Source organism: Kogia breviceps, chromosome 11 (assembly GCF_026419965.1).
Source record: "Kogia breviceps isolate mKogBre1 chromosome 11, mKogBre1 haplotype 1, whole genome shotgun sequence".
NCBI classification, from domain to species: Eukaryota; Metazoa; Chordata; class Mammalia; order Artiodactyla; family Physeteridae; genus Kogia; species Kogia breviceps.
This window is the reverse complement of record NC_081320.1, coordinates 29,965,438-29,981,127: the sequence shown is the minus strand read 5'-3', so window position 1 is coordinate 29,981,127 and position 15,690 is coordinate 29,965,438. Positions and strand designations below refer to the sequence as shown.

Genomic DNA, 15,690 nt, shown 5'->3' with positions numbered 1-15,690 from the left:
GAAAATGCACAACTGTGAATAAGACTTGGTCCCTGCTGTTGACAAGATCACAGTCTGGTGGGAATAAAAAGATATTTTATAAATATCTTCTAAAATATATGAACCAGAGAAGAAGGAGCCCAGAGGGGGCAGAAGATAACTCTAGGAGTATTGGGGAAAGCTTTACCGAGGGAATTACATTTGCTCCAGGACTCAGTGGGTAAGTCAGAGTTTGCCTGCAGTGGGGAAGGGCATTCCAAATAAAGAGAACAATGTATGCTAAACCTCGGGGTGATGACAGATCATGGAATGTCCTGGAACCTGTTAGAGGTTCATTATGGCTGGAGCATAGGATGAGCGAGCAACATGAAGCGACAGGAAATGAAGTGACCCCGTTCAGTTCATGAAGAAACATATAGTATTTAGTGGTCAGAACAGTCCATATTGCTAAGATCTGTAAAGAGCGAAGGGGCAGGGAAAAAAATAGTATATGGACCACTGATCCAGACAATCTATTAGCAACTTCAAATCATTAAGAAAAAATTAAAATTAAAGCAGAACAAGTACTCTTTCTCATTCCCTGAATAATTATCTCACCTGTGAGGATACACCTGACCAACTCTGATTCTCCAAGTGGTATTTACATGCAGGTGTTTATGAATATCAAGTGGTATTTACATGCAGGTATAATATTGGGAAGCCATAAGGAACTCACACAGTGTAGTCCTGATGCTTAACTGCATGATCAAAATCCAATATAATGCAGCTTGAGCTTTGTAACCTCCACTGACTTTTTCATACCGTGATAGTGAGATAATAACCATTGTCGGGCAGCAGTAACTAAAGGTCCACTCACTTCCAGTGTGAAAACCTGAAATGAAAAGTCCACGCCTGCATTTTGTTAAGAAGGATCGGGACAGAAAATGAGGGCTTAACATCTGGCAAATTAAGGTTTGCTCGTTTGTCTTTTTTAAAACGTGGTAGATTAAGCATTGAGTCCATCCAGAAAAGTCTGTTCTCATGCAGAGTGAGATAGGATGATTGGATCTCCAAGCACTGTCCAGCTCTACCATTTCACTGAGTTTCAGCCAAGACGAAGGACTTTTCCACCCTCCTCTAGTCTATATAGTTGTCCGCTTATAGGCAGGAAGCTTGACAAGATCATCTGGGATCCTTGCCAGCCCGAAGTCAATCATTTTGCTGTCTCATTCTCTGTGAGTTGCTGTGGTTCTAGAACAGTTTCAGTGTGTTACACAAGCGCATCCTCTTTCTAACTGTTCTACAGAGTCATTGTGGATGGAATGGGGGAAATACAGATACAGAAACCTACAAAGAAATAACAAGGAATATACGGCTGTTCTGTCGCTAATCATCTCAGTTCGGATGTGGAAAGTTCTTCTGTGCTGTATGCAAGTAATGCCCATTGTTGAAACCTGGAGTGCCTGGGTTTTGTTTTGTTTTGAACATTAAACTCTGGAGCAGCAGTTTTCACACTTCATGCAGCAGAATCACCGGGGGGTGGGGTTAAAACACAAATCTCTAGACCCCATTTCCAGAGGTTCCAACACAGCAGGCTTGGGATGGAGTCTGAGAATGTGCATAGTTGACATGTCCCCAGGTTATGCCAGTGCTGCTGACCTGAGGACCACACTTGGAAAACAGCTGCTCTAGAGTTTGCTTTCTAAGAATTGGGAATTAATGAGACAGGGTTTAATCGGCAGTGTTGATAGTATAGAGTTTTCATTTTTAAAGCGCCACCAGCCGGCGAACGAGAGTAATTATCCTTTAAAGGTTGATGTATACCTCGCAATGGCATACCCCCCAATCCTTAGAAACACTTTCAGGAAATTGTCATTGTAAGTTAGTGTAAATTGTCCCAGGATGTAGACAAAGTCACTTTAATATTAAAGTGTGCTTTTTTTATGAAGGAACGTTTTTAGGTGGCAAAGTTGTAAGCAATGCTTCCTTGTGTCAGGCTCATGTTCTGGGATTAAAACTAAAATAAGAAAGTTATCCTCCAACTCTGTGCTGTGTGGTTTCTGGTATCTAAGGCTCAAATAAACTAAGGTGAGGAGAAAGAAAATATCAGGGATTGCAACCCAGCATATAGATAACTAAGCATTGATGTAGCCAGTACATCACATCTCTAAATAGAGGAGGTTGGGCCAGTTGATTTTAAAAGCTCCTTGAATGTGCAAGGCTTGATGCTAAGTCCCTCTCCTGGCTGCATTCCCAAGGTAGGGCCTTCAGGCCTTGATTTTCTGTGCCTTGATCCTCCTGGACTGTTCTCTCCTGTGAGCATCAGCTCTTTTCCAGAAAACCTCAGTTCCAAGGTTCTGGAATTGCTGGGAAGAATGGAAGTCTCTCTTGCAGCTCACAGATTTCCCTGTAAGTCCACCCCAGAACAGCTCAGATTCTTGGGAGAGCTGGTGCAAGATCCTCAGGGGCCAGAGGACATAGGACAATGACAGCCCTTTCCCAGCCCAAGAGTTCCTATCTTTTCAATTCTCAGGATAGCATTTCAGTGCCCCAAGCACTCCAGGAGCAAATGGAACATTTTATCACCCAAACATGGTCATTCCCAAGTTTTCTTCTACAGAATACATGGTTACCAAACACCAAAATGTTGTTATTCTTTCATATCCTATGCATTGGTGATAAAACAGATTAAAGAAATACGATGTGACCTCTCCCTCCAAGAGCTTACCTGCTAATGGGGTGGAGGAGGGAAACCAACCATGGCAATAGTTCTGCAGTAGAGGAATGTGGCCTTCCCTGACCCCCATATGCTCCTGAGAGACACCTGGGCAACCAGCACCTTTCCCTACCTCAACAGCCAGCACCCTGTAATGGTGGTAATGGTGTCTTCCACCAGTCTATGAGTTGCTTGAAGGCAAGAATGGTTGTTTTCCAACTTCATATTCCCATTGTCCAGCCCAGGCACAAAGTATGTTTCCTGAGTGAGTTCATAAATGAATCTGGTAAAAGTACATGGTTCTTAAAATCCAGGAAAATAAAAGTCTGTGAATGAATTCCTGATTCTTTATGACCTTGTTTTTATTATTCATCTTTTCCATGCAAGTGTTATGCAGGTTTGTTTCAAATTTTGCTTCCAGGAAAAGAGTCAGGTGGTCCCAAGCCCTCGTGTGTTTTGGTCCTGCTTTAACTCATCCAAGGCTGCACTGCAGAGATGTTAGTCCTGCCGTGCCATGTCTTGTTTGCATGAACTTCTGAATTCCTTCTTTTTCAAAGTATCAAAGAGGACTTTATCCTCAATTTCGGTTATAAAACAAAACTATCCTCACAGTCTATATATGGTTGTTGCAAAGCCTCTTTGTAGATACCTCTTTGAATGCATCCATCTGTCCATCCATCCCCTGAGCACCCCCAGGCTGTGGATGTGCAAGTCCCCATGGGGCACCACGAGGGATACGGAGAGAGCCAGGACTCCGCCCCTGTTCTCAAAGAACTCAGCAAAGCTTACTAAATGCAGCACGGTTTACTCAGAGCAAAAGCCTGAACCTAACATAGTTTCCTGCTCCCTTTGAATTAAGAGGCACCTGTCATCTTGGCTATTGGAAGAAATATCACCAGACCGGAGCACAGCCATCTCTCCGTCGTGATTGGAGGCATCGTGGAAGCACCCCAGCGACCAAACGTGACCATCCAATGTCCTGTAAAAGGTGAGTGGTCATTTCCAGTGGGAGAGCACAAGGCCAGCCCAGTGTGGCCGGGAGTTGCCAGCTGGCATTTTGGTAGCTCAGACAGCCCTACAAGCTTAAAATCTGATTTTCCAGCACCCAACAGAGTATCTGTCTTTCAAGGGTGAGCTGACACCAGCTCATGAGACCAGTGTGTAAAACAGAATGCAGTTTAATCATTCTCATTGAAGACTCTGAGGACATGTACAGGACCTGCCCTGTACACTGGCATGCTCATATTGGCAAGACCAGGACACCCTGTCCCGGTGGGCAGATCTGCGCAAAAGGCCAGCTTCTAGCAGGTGATTGCTTGGTGAGTGTGGAGTCGGAGCAAGGAGGTTTGTTGGAAATCATTAGCTGTGTCCTCCAGCTGGACAAAGGCTGTGCTAGGCAAGGCCAGGTTGGAGAGTGGGAATGTCAGGGTCCCGTGGCCTAGACTGTCTGTCCTGGACTGTCCTTGGGCGAGCATCACCAGTCTGTGCCTCAGCGGCTCTTTCTGCTTTGTTTAACAATAGCAGCTAAACCTTCTTTCTAACTGACTCATTCTTTCTTTAATAGAAATACCATTTTCAGTCTGACGTTGTCTTAATCTAGGGCCATTCTGTCTCTTTAAGCCATGGATTCTTAAGTCTTACCCCGGGCCCATGCATGCCCCAACTGAGATTAATATTATACGCTGTACACACGTACATTTTATGGGGGCCAGGGGGCCTGTGTGAATAGCTTTGATCAGTTTCTCAGAGAGACTTATAAACTCCTCAAAATTAAGATCTACTATGTTAGGGTGACCTTGCATGTGCCTGTCATTTACTGTACGTTGATTTAATTCTCTGGGGAACTGTATTTGCCTGGTTTCCTAGTTCTAATGGGGTACCTGGAGCTGCAGCCACCTAAGATGAGTCTTGCCGAGGCCAGAGAGCCCAGGGTAACCGGAGGAGCCCTTACGGCTGGTCTCGGTACCAGAGTAAAGGTGCACGTAATGACAGGATCCTAGGACACGGCCATTCAGCTCTAAGGCTCTCCCTCCCTGTCATTGTCAGTTAGTTACTTGCCATGTTTCCTGAGCTGCACCTTGGCTTCACAAGCAGTGGAAAGTTGCTAACGCCCAAGATATTATTTTTCACCCCTTGGAAGTCCCTGCAGTGTTTGGCCTACGCAGACTTTTGAAAAATCTCTCCAGCCTTCCAACTGACTCCACCCACAAATATGTGAGTTTTCTGGCAAAACACACCTACCATCACAGAGCGGGTGGCGTTCTCTGGCTGCAGCAAGGAGAGAAGCAGAACGGAACTCTGTAGTTGCCAAGCCACAAATGTCTAGAGTTTCTACATCTCTGCACCTTCAGAGGATTCTGCAAAATAGACCTGACTTCTATTAAAAGAAACCTCAGCTTTTAACATTATTTCTAAATTTCTTACTTCCCCACAATAGTTTACAATTAGGCTTTTGGGGGGACGAGCCATTGAAAGGACTGTGGTGTATTATTTGCTGTCGTAAGTCAGGGACTGCATTCAGTGGAAAGTGTTTTCATGAGTGAAGCCTCCAGCTAAGACCATTAAGCTTGTCTTGGTTTATTCTCCGGCCAGGCCCAGTCAGCGTGTGTGCCCCTCCTTGACTCTTGCAGTCCCTTGGACCCTGTGCTGTGCCCCCTCAGGCCCGCGATGCAGCTCGGTGTTGGCAGTCTTCCTCTGCCTCTTCCCTCCTCCCCCCACCCCCCCTTTCAGCTCGTACTAGGAATGGACCCATTTGGTCTTGCTTTTACCTGGCAGTCATCCCCTATGGCCTACACCCCAGGAACTCATCAGGAGTTCCTTCCTTTTCAAAATAAACACCTCATTTGAGTTATGTGCCATTTTAAATAAGCCTGCAGTGAACTTACTGTGTTTTCTTATGGGCAGATGTCATAGCTAACTTTGCTTTTTATGGAGATTCATCTTTTTAAGTGAAGATGAAGTAATGATGAAGTTGATAAAGGGTTGGAAGGGTTGAAGTTGATAAAGGGTTTTACAGACAGATCCGTCACTAGCTAGTATATGACCATAGGTGAGTTCTGTGTCCGTCCTACTCTCATCTCTAAAATAGGAAATACCCTATATTAGTGGAAGAAGGGACTTGAGTTATCATCTAACTCAGCCCCATTTGATAGAGGAAGGCATTATAACATTTACAGACTTGAATACTGCTTTCCAAAATTACACTTTCATATTGCAAACTGAGATTAGATTATTACTGTCAGTCAGCGGCATGTATCAATTTTTCTTTTATTTTTCAGTTGCCCTTAAAATGTTTTCTACTAATCAGAGTGAGCTTATCTATTCATACCTTTTAGACAGATTCATAGTTCTTTCTTATAGCCAAACATGTTTTATTTAATGTGTGTGGTGTAGATATCAATAGTGATTGTCCCTAGTCACTCTTATATGATATTTCCAATCATGATATTAAGTAATAGAACCTGAGAGTCTGCATTTCTAAGGGTTCAAAATTCTAAGTTATTTGCGAGAGTTATTTGTCTTATTCTTTGCTTTTGGTTTTTGCATTACGCGGGCCTCTCACTGTTGTAGCCTCTCCCATTGCGGAGCACAGGCTCCGGATGCGCAGGCTCAGCGGCCATGGCTCACGGGCCTAGCCGCTCTGCGGCATGTGGGAGCTTCCCGGACCCGGGCACGATCCCGCGTCCCCTGCATCGGCAGGCGGACTCTCAACCACTGCGCCACCAGGGAAGCCCTGTCTTATTGTTTTTTTAAAAATAAGTTTCTTCTAAAAACGAGAGGGATGGGGAGTTTAAACTGCACCCTCTCTGCCACCTTCTGGTAAGACAGGGAAGCTCGTCTGAATAAAATGACCAGTAAATATCAAGAGCTGCGTATTTTATTTTTTCGAGCATTAATGCTTAGCAAGAACATTATTTATCCTATAATTTCGTGTTAGGTGTGTAATGGGTTGCTTGTTTTTCTTATTACTTAAGCTCATTAGAGGTGCAGCTGATCTGAGTCTCTGCTCTAAAGTGTTCTTGTGTGTTGGGCTCCTCTTTCGTCTCCAAGAAACTCTCTTGGCCCACAGGTTGGAATGAGGTTAAGCCAGGAAGATGCTTTGGAAAACAGTTTGGCAATTTCCCTCAAAGTTAAACATTTGACCCAACAATTCCACTCCTAGTTATATACCCAAGACAAATGAAAACATATGTTCACACAAAAACTTGTACCAGAATGCTCATAGCTACTTTATTTTTAACAGCCAAAAAGTGGAAACAACTTAAATATATATCAGCTAATGAATAGATAAAGAAAATGTAGTATATCCATACAATGGGATTTTATTTGGTCATAAAAAGGAATGAAATATTGATACATGCTAAAACATGGATGAATCTTTAAAAATGATGGTGAGTGAAAGAAGCCAGACACAAAAGATCACACAGCGTATGATTACATATCCATGAAATGTCTAGAGCAGGCACATCCATAGAGACCGATTAAAGGCTGCCAGTGGCGAAGAGGAGAGGAAAATGCAGGAGAATGGAGAGTAATGACCAATAGGCAAGCGTTTCTTTTTGCGGTGATGAAAATGTTCTGGAATTAGATAGTACTGATGGTTGCACGACTTTATGAATACACTAAAAAAAAATAAAACACCGAATTGTATACTTTGAGAGGGTGAATTTTATAGTATTTAAATTATATCTGATTAAAATCATAATCATAATACAATATATTAGCATGTAAAGTTAAAACTTACAGTACAATCATATATTTTATTTATGAGTGTATGACTATATGGCAAAAATATACAAACATTCATGGGAAGGACATATACCAATGTCAGGATTGTTGGTACTCCTGGGAGAGAAAAGAAGAAAGCAAAGTTTAGGGACAGAACTTTAGCTGTAGGCGTAATGCTCTATTGCTTAAACAAGAACTAAAGCAAATAAGGCAAATTGCTTTCTAGAAAGGCTAAACTTACTAGTGATATAGATTTAAGCCCTACACCTCTGTCATTTCTGAGTTCCTCATTGATAGGAGAGGATGGGGAAATAAGTAGGTAGAAGGTACAAAGCTGAGTGCACACAGTGTGTGTACAAGCAGATGGTGGGAAGCAAGGGTCTAAGCAGGTAGCAGCAGGGTGCTTGGTGCTCTATGCGATGAATAGAGAGAAGGTAAGCCATTCATACCTAAGAGATGCTGGTCAGTTTCAGAAGAAACATATTACATAAATTTAACAGTATCTTCTTAATCCGGAGAATTTTTTAGGCTTAAGATGCTGTGAAATATGCCTAGAGTTTTGTTGATGTCTAACTGAATTATTAGCTTTCTTTACTGGCTTTAATGATTTCCCTTACAGGGGAGGACTTTGAGAAAATTTTTGTGGTGCAGCAAGATTATATGCTTAAATTCCTGAACACAGCCTCATGTGTCTGACAATTATTTTCCCCCGACAACTACTGGTTGACATTATGCAATGTGGAACTCAGTTGCCGTGATTTAACATCTTTAAGTCACAAATCCCTTTGACCACCCCCCATGCCCTGCAGAAAACTCTCTCTCCAGAAAAATACATTTACCCACAACATTTTCCATATAACTTTCAGAATACTTAAAGAGAAACCCTGAGGATAATCTGCTTCCTCTTGTTTTATGAACCGAATATTTTAGTGCTTTTGACCATATTCTAAATTAAAGCTAAGTTATCTTGCTTCATCTCTAGTTTTTGAAATGTATCCCCTCTTCTGTATTATGTTTATCTCTTATTTACACCATATACAATCCTTGAAATAGCTAATATGTTTTAAAGTATTTTTAAAACCTCTTCTGCCACGCAAAAAGCCTACCCCCCTCCCTTGTTTTTCCTACTTCTGCCTATGATACACAAATTTTCCCACCATTCTCCTCTCTGATCTGTATATTCAATCAATCAGTCAATCACAGAAGGTTGGAAATTCCATCCATCTTTCCATCCATTTAGCAAGCATTCACTAAGCATCTACTAAGCCCAATCTAGTTCCTTAGTGTACAGAGATGAATAAGATCTTGTTTTTGCAGATATATAGGCACGGAAACCATGATATAGCAAATGCAAAAGTATAAGTGTTTATGAAGACACACGGAGGAGAGAAGAGTTAAGTCTCCCAGAGGATCGGAGAAGGTTGACAGAAGAGATGACACTATAACCAGGCCACTTGGAACAAAAAGGAAGGCCATTTTTGTTGAAACAGTGTATATGCAAAAGCACAGAAACATGAGAGCTCCTGGCTTATTTGCAAAACCATAAGCAGATCCACATGACTTAAAGCAGAGGGTGTGAGGGAGAGTGGGAAGATGTGGGTTTGGAAGTATACATTGGGACCAGATTGTGAAGGGCTTTTACTGCCACGCTAAAACCCTTGGACTTCCTTTTATTGGAGGCGGGGAGGCAAAAAAAATTTTTTTCCTAATATACCTTATTTATTTATTTATTTATATTTATTTTTTAACATCTTTATTGGAGTATAACTGTTTTACAATAGTGTGTTAGTTTCTCCTTTACAACAAAGTGAATCAGTTATACATATACATATGTTCTCATATCTCTTCCCTCTTGTGTCACCCTCCCTCCCTCCCTCCCTATCCCACCCCTCTAGGTGGTCACAAAGCACAGAGGTGACCTCCCTGTGCTATGCAGCAGCTTCCCACTAGCTATCTAATTTACATTTGATAGTGTATATATGTCCCTGCCATTCTCTCACTTCGTCACATCTTACCCTTCCCCCTTCCCATATCCTCAAGTCCATGCTCTAGTAGGTCTGTGTTTTATTCCCGTCCTATCACTAATCTCTTCATGACATTTTTTTTCTTAGATTCCAAATATATGTGTTAGCATACGGTATTTGTTTTTCTCCTTCTGACTTACTTCACTCTGTATGACAGACTCCAGGTCTATCCACCTCATTACAAATAACTCAGTTTCATTTCTTTTTTTTTTTTTTTTTTTTTTTTGCGATACGCGGGCCTCCCACTGTTGTGGCCTCTCCCGTTGCAGAGCACAGGCTCCGGACGCGCAGGCTCAGCGGCCATGGCTCACGGGCCCAGCCGCTCCGCGGCATGTGGGATCCTCCCAGACCGGGGCACGAACCCGTGTCCCCTGCATCGGCAGGCAGATTCTCAACCACTGCGCCACCAGGGAAGCCCCTCATTTCTTTTTATGGCTGAGTAATATTCCATTGTATATATGTGCCACATCTTCTTTATCCATTCATCTGTTGATGGACATTTAGGTTGCTTCCATGTCCTGGCTATTGTCAATAGAGCTGCAGTGAACATTTTGGTACATGACTCTTTTTGAATTATGGTTTGGCTCTGCTGCGTGGCACGTGGGATCTTAGTTCCCTGATCAGGGATCAAATCCACACCCCCTGCATTGGAAGCACAGAGTCTTAACCACTGGACCGCCAAGGAAGTCCCAAGAAATATTTTAAGTAGCGTAATGGTATGACCCAATCTGTGTTTTGTTTTCTTTTTTTACAAGTAATAAATTTTATTAGAAGTTGAGTATCTGTTAATTAACAGGCAGCTATATAACTTACTGTAAAGCCACTACAATTCAAACATTGTAGCATTACTACATGAATGAACATATATACAAATTAAGCAGAAAGGAATATCCACAAATAGTTCTAAGTATGTCTGGGAAGTTTGATCGTGATAAACTGAAGTTATAATCTTTAAAATTGATGCCTAGAAAACTGCACACCCATTTAAAACTAAAGTCTGTACCTCACACTACATACCAAAATAAATTACACCAGTTACACATGTAAGGAGCTTGAAAGTTGCCACTTTATCCTAACAAGATGCGTCTTTTACACCTATTATCTCCCACTCCATGGCTTGTCTTTTCATTATCTTGATAGTGATTTTCACAGAGCAGAAATTTTCTATTTTAATGAAGTTTAGCTTATCAATTCTTTCTTTCATGGATTGTGCCTTTGATGTTATATCTTAAAAATCATTGCCATACCCATGGTCATCTAGGTTTTCTACTATGTTATCTTCTAGGAGTTTTATAGTTTTGTGTTTTACATTTAGGTCTATGGTTCATTTTTTTAAAGTTTTTGAACAATATGGTCATTTTATTTTATTTTTTGACTTGAATTATATATATATATATTTATACATCAGGTTCTTATTAGTCATCAATTTTATACACATCAGTGTATACATGTCAATCCCAATCTCCCAATTCATCACACCACCACCACCACCCCCTGCCACTTTCCCCCCTTGGTGTCCATACGTTTGTTATCTACATCTGTGTATCCATTTCTGCCCTGCAAACCAGTTCATCTGTACCAGTTTTCTAGGTTCCACATATATGCGTTAATATACGATATTTGTTTTTCTCTTTCTGACTTACTTCACTCTGTACGACAGTCTCTAGATCCATCCACGTCTCAACAAATGACCCAGTTTTGTTCCGTTTTATGGCTGAGTAATAGTCCATTGTATACATGTACCAGATCTTCTTTATCCATTCATCGGTCGATGGGCATTTAGGTTGCTTCCGTGACCTGGCTATTGTAACTAGTGCTGCAATGAACACTGGGTTGCATGTGTCTTTTTGAATTATAGTTTTCTCTGGGTATATGCCCAGTAGTGAGATTGCTGGGACATATGGTAATTCTATTTTTATATTTTAAAGGAACCTTCATACTGTTCTCCATAGTGGCTGTATCAATTTACATTCCCACTAACAGTGCAAGAGGGTTCCCTTTTCTCCACACCCTCTCCAGCATTTGTTGTTTGTAGATTTTCTTTTTTTTTTTGTGGTACGCCACCAGGGAAGCCCTGTAGATTTTCTGATGATGCCCATTCTGACTGGTGTGAGGTGATACCTCATTGTAGTTTTGATTTACATTTCTCTAATAATTAGTGATGTTGAGCAGCTTTTCATGTGCTTCTTGGCCATCTGTATGTCTTCTTTGGAGAAAGAAGACCTATTTAGGTCTTCTGCCCATTTTTTGGATTGGGTTGTTTTTTTTTTAATATTGAGCTGCATGAGCTGTTTATATATTTTGGAGATTAATCGTTTGTCTGTTGATTTGTTTGCAAATATTTTCTCCCATTCTGAGGGTTGTCTTTCTGTCTTGTTTATGGATTCCTTTGCTCTGCAAAAGCTTTGAAGTTTCATTAGGTCCAATTTGTTTATTTTTGTTTTATTTCCATTACTCTAGGAGGTGGATCAAAGAAGATGTTGCTGTGATTTATGTCAAAAAGTGTTCTTCCTATGTTTTCCTCTAAGAGTTTTAGAGTGTCTGGTCTTACATTTAGGTCTCTAATCCATTTTGAGTTTATTTTTGTGTATGGTGTTAGGGAGTGTTCTAATTTCATTCTTTTACGTGTAGCTGTCCAGTTTTCCCAGCACCACTTTTTGAAGAGACTGTCTTTTCTCCATTGTATATCCTTGCCTCCTTTGTCATAGATTAGTTGACCATAGGTGCGTGGGTTTATCTCTGGGCTTTCCATCTTGTTCCATTGATCTATGTTTCTGTTTTTGTGCCAGTACCATATTGTCTTGATTACTGTAGCTTTATGGTATAGTCTGAAGTCAGGGAGTCTGATTCCTCCAGCTCCGTTTTTTTTTTTTTTTTTTTCCCCTCAAGACTGCGTTGGCTATTTGGGGTTTTTGGTGTCTCCATACAAATTTTAAGATTTTTTTGTTCTAGTTCCGTAAAAAATGCCATTGGTAATTTGATAGGGATTGCACTGAATGTGTAGATTGCTTTGGGTAGTAGTGTCATTTTCACAATATTCATTCTTCCAATCCAAGAAGAGGGTATATCTCTCCATCTGTTGGTATCATCTTTAATTTCTTTCATCAGTGTCTTATAGTGTTCTGCATACAGGTCTTTTGTTTCCCTAGGTAGGTTTATGCCTAGGTGTGTTATTCTTTTTGTTCCAATGGTAAATGGGAGTGTTTCCTTCATTTCTCTTTCACATTTTTCATCATTAGTATAGAGGAATGCAAGAGGTTTCTGTGCATTAATTTTGTATCCTGCAACTTTACCACATTCATTGATTAGTTCTAGTAGTTTTCTGGTGGCATCTTTAGTATTCTCTATGTATAGTATCATGTCATCTGCAAACAGTGACAGTTTTACTTCTTCTTTTCCAATTTGTATTCCTTTTATTTCTTTTTCTTCTCTGATTGACGTGGCTAGGACTTCCAAAACTATGTTGAGTAATAGTGGTGAGAGTGGACATCCGTGTCTTCTTCCTGATCTTAGAGGAAATGCTTTCAGTTTTTCACCATTGAGAATGATGTTTGCTGTGGGTTTGTCATATATGGCCTTTATTATGTTGAGATAGGTTCCCTCTGTGCCCACTTTTTGGAGAGTTTTTATTATAAATGGGTGTTGAAATTTGTCAAAACTTTTTCTGCATCTATTGAGATGATCATATGGTTTTTATTCTTCAATCTGTTAATATGGTGTATCACATTGATTGATTTGCATATATTGAAGAATCCTTGCATCTCTGGGATAAATCCCACTTGCTCATAATGTATGATCCTTTTAATGTGTTGTTGGATTCTGTTTGCTAGTATTTGGTTGAGGAATTTTGCATCTATATTCATCAGTGGTATTGGTGTGTAATTTTCTTCTTTTGTAGTATCTTTGTCTGGTTTTGGTATCAGGGTGATGGTGGCCTCATAGAATGAGTTTGGGAGTGTTCCTTCCTCTGCAATGTTTTGCAAGAGTTTGAGAAGGATGGGTGTTAGCTCTTCTCTAAATGTTTGATAGAATTCACCTGTGAAGCCATCTGGTCCTGGACTTTTGTTTGTTGGAAGATTTTTAATCACAGTTTCAATTTCATTGCTTGCGATTGGTCTGTTCATATTTTCTATTTCTTTCTGGTTCAGTCTTCGAAGGTTATACCTTTCTAAGAATTTGTCCATTTCTTCCAGGTTGTCCATTTTATTGGCATAGAGTTGCTCATAGTAGTCTCTTAGGATGCTTTGTATTTCTGTGGTGTCTGTTGTAACTTCTCCTTTTTCATTTCTAATTTTATTGATTTGAGTCCTCTCCTTTTTTCTTGATGAGTCTGGCTACTGGTTTATCAGTTTTGTTTATCTTCTCGAAGAACCCGCTTTATTGATCTTTGCTATTGTTTTCCTCGTTTCTATTTCATTTATTTGTGCTCTGATCTTTATGATTTCTTTCCTTCTGCTAACTTTGGGTTTTGTTTGCTCTTTCTCTAGTTCCTTTAGGTGTAAGGTTAGATTGTTTATTTGAGATTTTTCTTGTTTCTTGAGGTAGGCTTGTATAGCTATAAACTTCCCACTTAGAACTGCTTTTGCTGTATCCCATAGGTTTTGGATCGTCATGTTTTCATTGTCATTTGTCTCTAGGTATTTTTTGATTTCCTCTTTGATTTTGTCAGTGATCTTTTGGTTATTTCGTAACGTATTGATTCACCTCCATGTGTTTGTGTTTTTTACGTTTTTTTCCCTGTAATTCATTTCTAATCTCGTAGTGTGGTCAGAAAAGATGCTTGATGATTTCAATTTTCTTAAATTTACTGAGGCTTGATTTGTGACCCAGGATGTGATCTATCCTGGAGAATGTTCCGTGCACACTTGAGAAGAAAGTGTAATCTGCTGTTTTTGGATGGAATGTCCTATAAATAGCAATTAAATTAAATAGCAATTAAAGCTTTTGTTTCCTTATTTATTTTCATTTTGGATGATCTGTCCATTGGTGTAAGTGAGATGTTAAAGTCCCCCACTATTATTGTGTTACTGTCAATTTCCTCTTTTAGAGCTGTTAGCAGTTGCCTTACGTATTGAGGTGCTCCTATGTTGGGTGCATATACATTTATAATTGTCATATCTTCTTCTTGGATTGATCCCCTGATCATTATGTAGTGTCCTTCCTTGTCTCTTGTAACATTCTTTATTTTTGAGTCTATTTTATCTGATATGAGTATTGCTACTCGAGCTTTCTTTTGATTTCCATTTGCATGGAATATCTTTTTTCCATCCCCTCACTTTCAGTCTGAATGTGTCCCTAAGTCTGAAGTGGGTCTCTTGTGGACAGCATATATATGGGTCTTGTTTTTGTATCCGTTCAGCAAGCCTGTGTCTTTTGGTTGGAGCACTTACCACGTTTAGGGTAGTTATCGATATGTTTGTTCCTATTACCATTTTCTTAATTGTTTGGGGTTTGTTTTTGTAGGTCCTTTTCTTCTGTTGTGTTTTCCACTTAGAGAAGTTCCTTTAGCATTTGTTGTAGAGCTGGTTTGGTGGTGCTGAATTCTCTTAGCTTTTGCTTGCCTGTAAAGCTTTTGATTTCTCCATCGAATCTGAATGAGATCCTTGCCAGATAGAGTAATCTTGGTTTTAGGTTCTTCCCTTTCATCACTTTAAGTATATCATGCCACTCCCTTCTGGCTTGTAGAGTTTCTGCTGAGAAATCATCTGTTAACCTTAGGGGAGCTCCATTGTATGTTATTTGTCATTTTTCCCTTGCTGCTTTTAATAATTTTTCTTTGTCTTTAATTTTTGCCAGTTTGATTACTATGTGTCTCAGTGTGTTTCTCCTTGGGTTTAACCTGTATGGGACTCTCTGCGCTTCCTGGACTTGCGTGGCTATTTCCTTTCCCATGTTAGGGAAGTTTTCGACTATAATCTCTTCTTTCTCTCTCTCTTCTCCTTCTGGGACCCCTATAATATGAATGTTGGTGTGTTTAATGTTGTCCCAGAGGTCTCTTAGGCTGTCTTCATTTCTTTTCATTCTTTTTTCTTTATTCTGTTCCACAGCAGTAAATTCCACCATTCTGTCTTCCAGGTCACTTATCCGTTCTTCTGCCTCAGTTATTCTGTTATTGATTCTTCTAGTGTAGTTTTCATTTCAGTTATTGTATTGTTCATCTCTGTTTGTTCTTTAATTCTTTTAGGTTTTTGTTAAATATTTCTTGCATCTTCGTGATCTCTGCCTCCATTCTTTTTCCGAGGTCCTGGATCATCATCACTATCA

The 15,690-nt window shown here is 40.2% G+C and overlaps 1 long non-coding RNA gene across 3 annotated transcripts in view; it reads left to right on the top strand.

Annotated features, from left to right (window-relative positions):
• The window catches only part of LOC131765117 (uncharacterized), a 112,643-nt gene that overhangs the window by 72,679 nt on the left and 24,274 nt on the right, over positions 1-15,690 (top strand). For 2 of the 3 annotated variants that reach the window (XR_010835437.1, XR_010835434.1), the window contains exon 7: positions 3,534-3,662. This is a non-coding gene — a long non-coding RNA (uncharacterized lncRNA). Of the gene's footprint in view, positions 1-1,264; positions 1,393-3,533; positions 3,663-15,690 lie in introns of all 3 variants that reach the window. The other variant, XR_010835435.1, reaches the window with a different exon arrangement.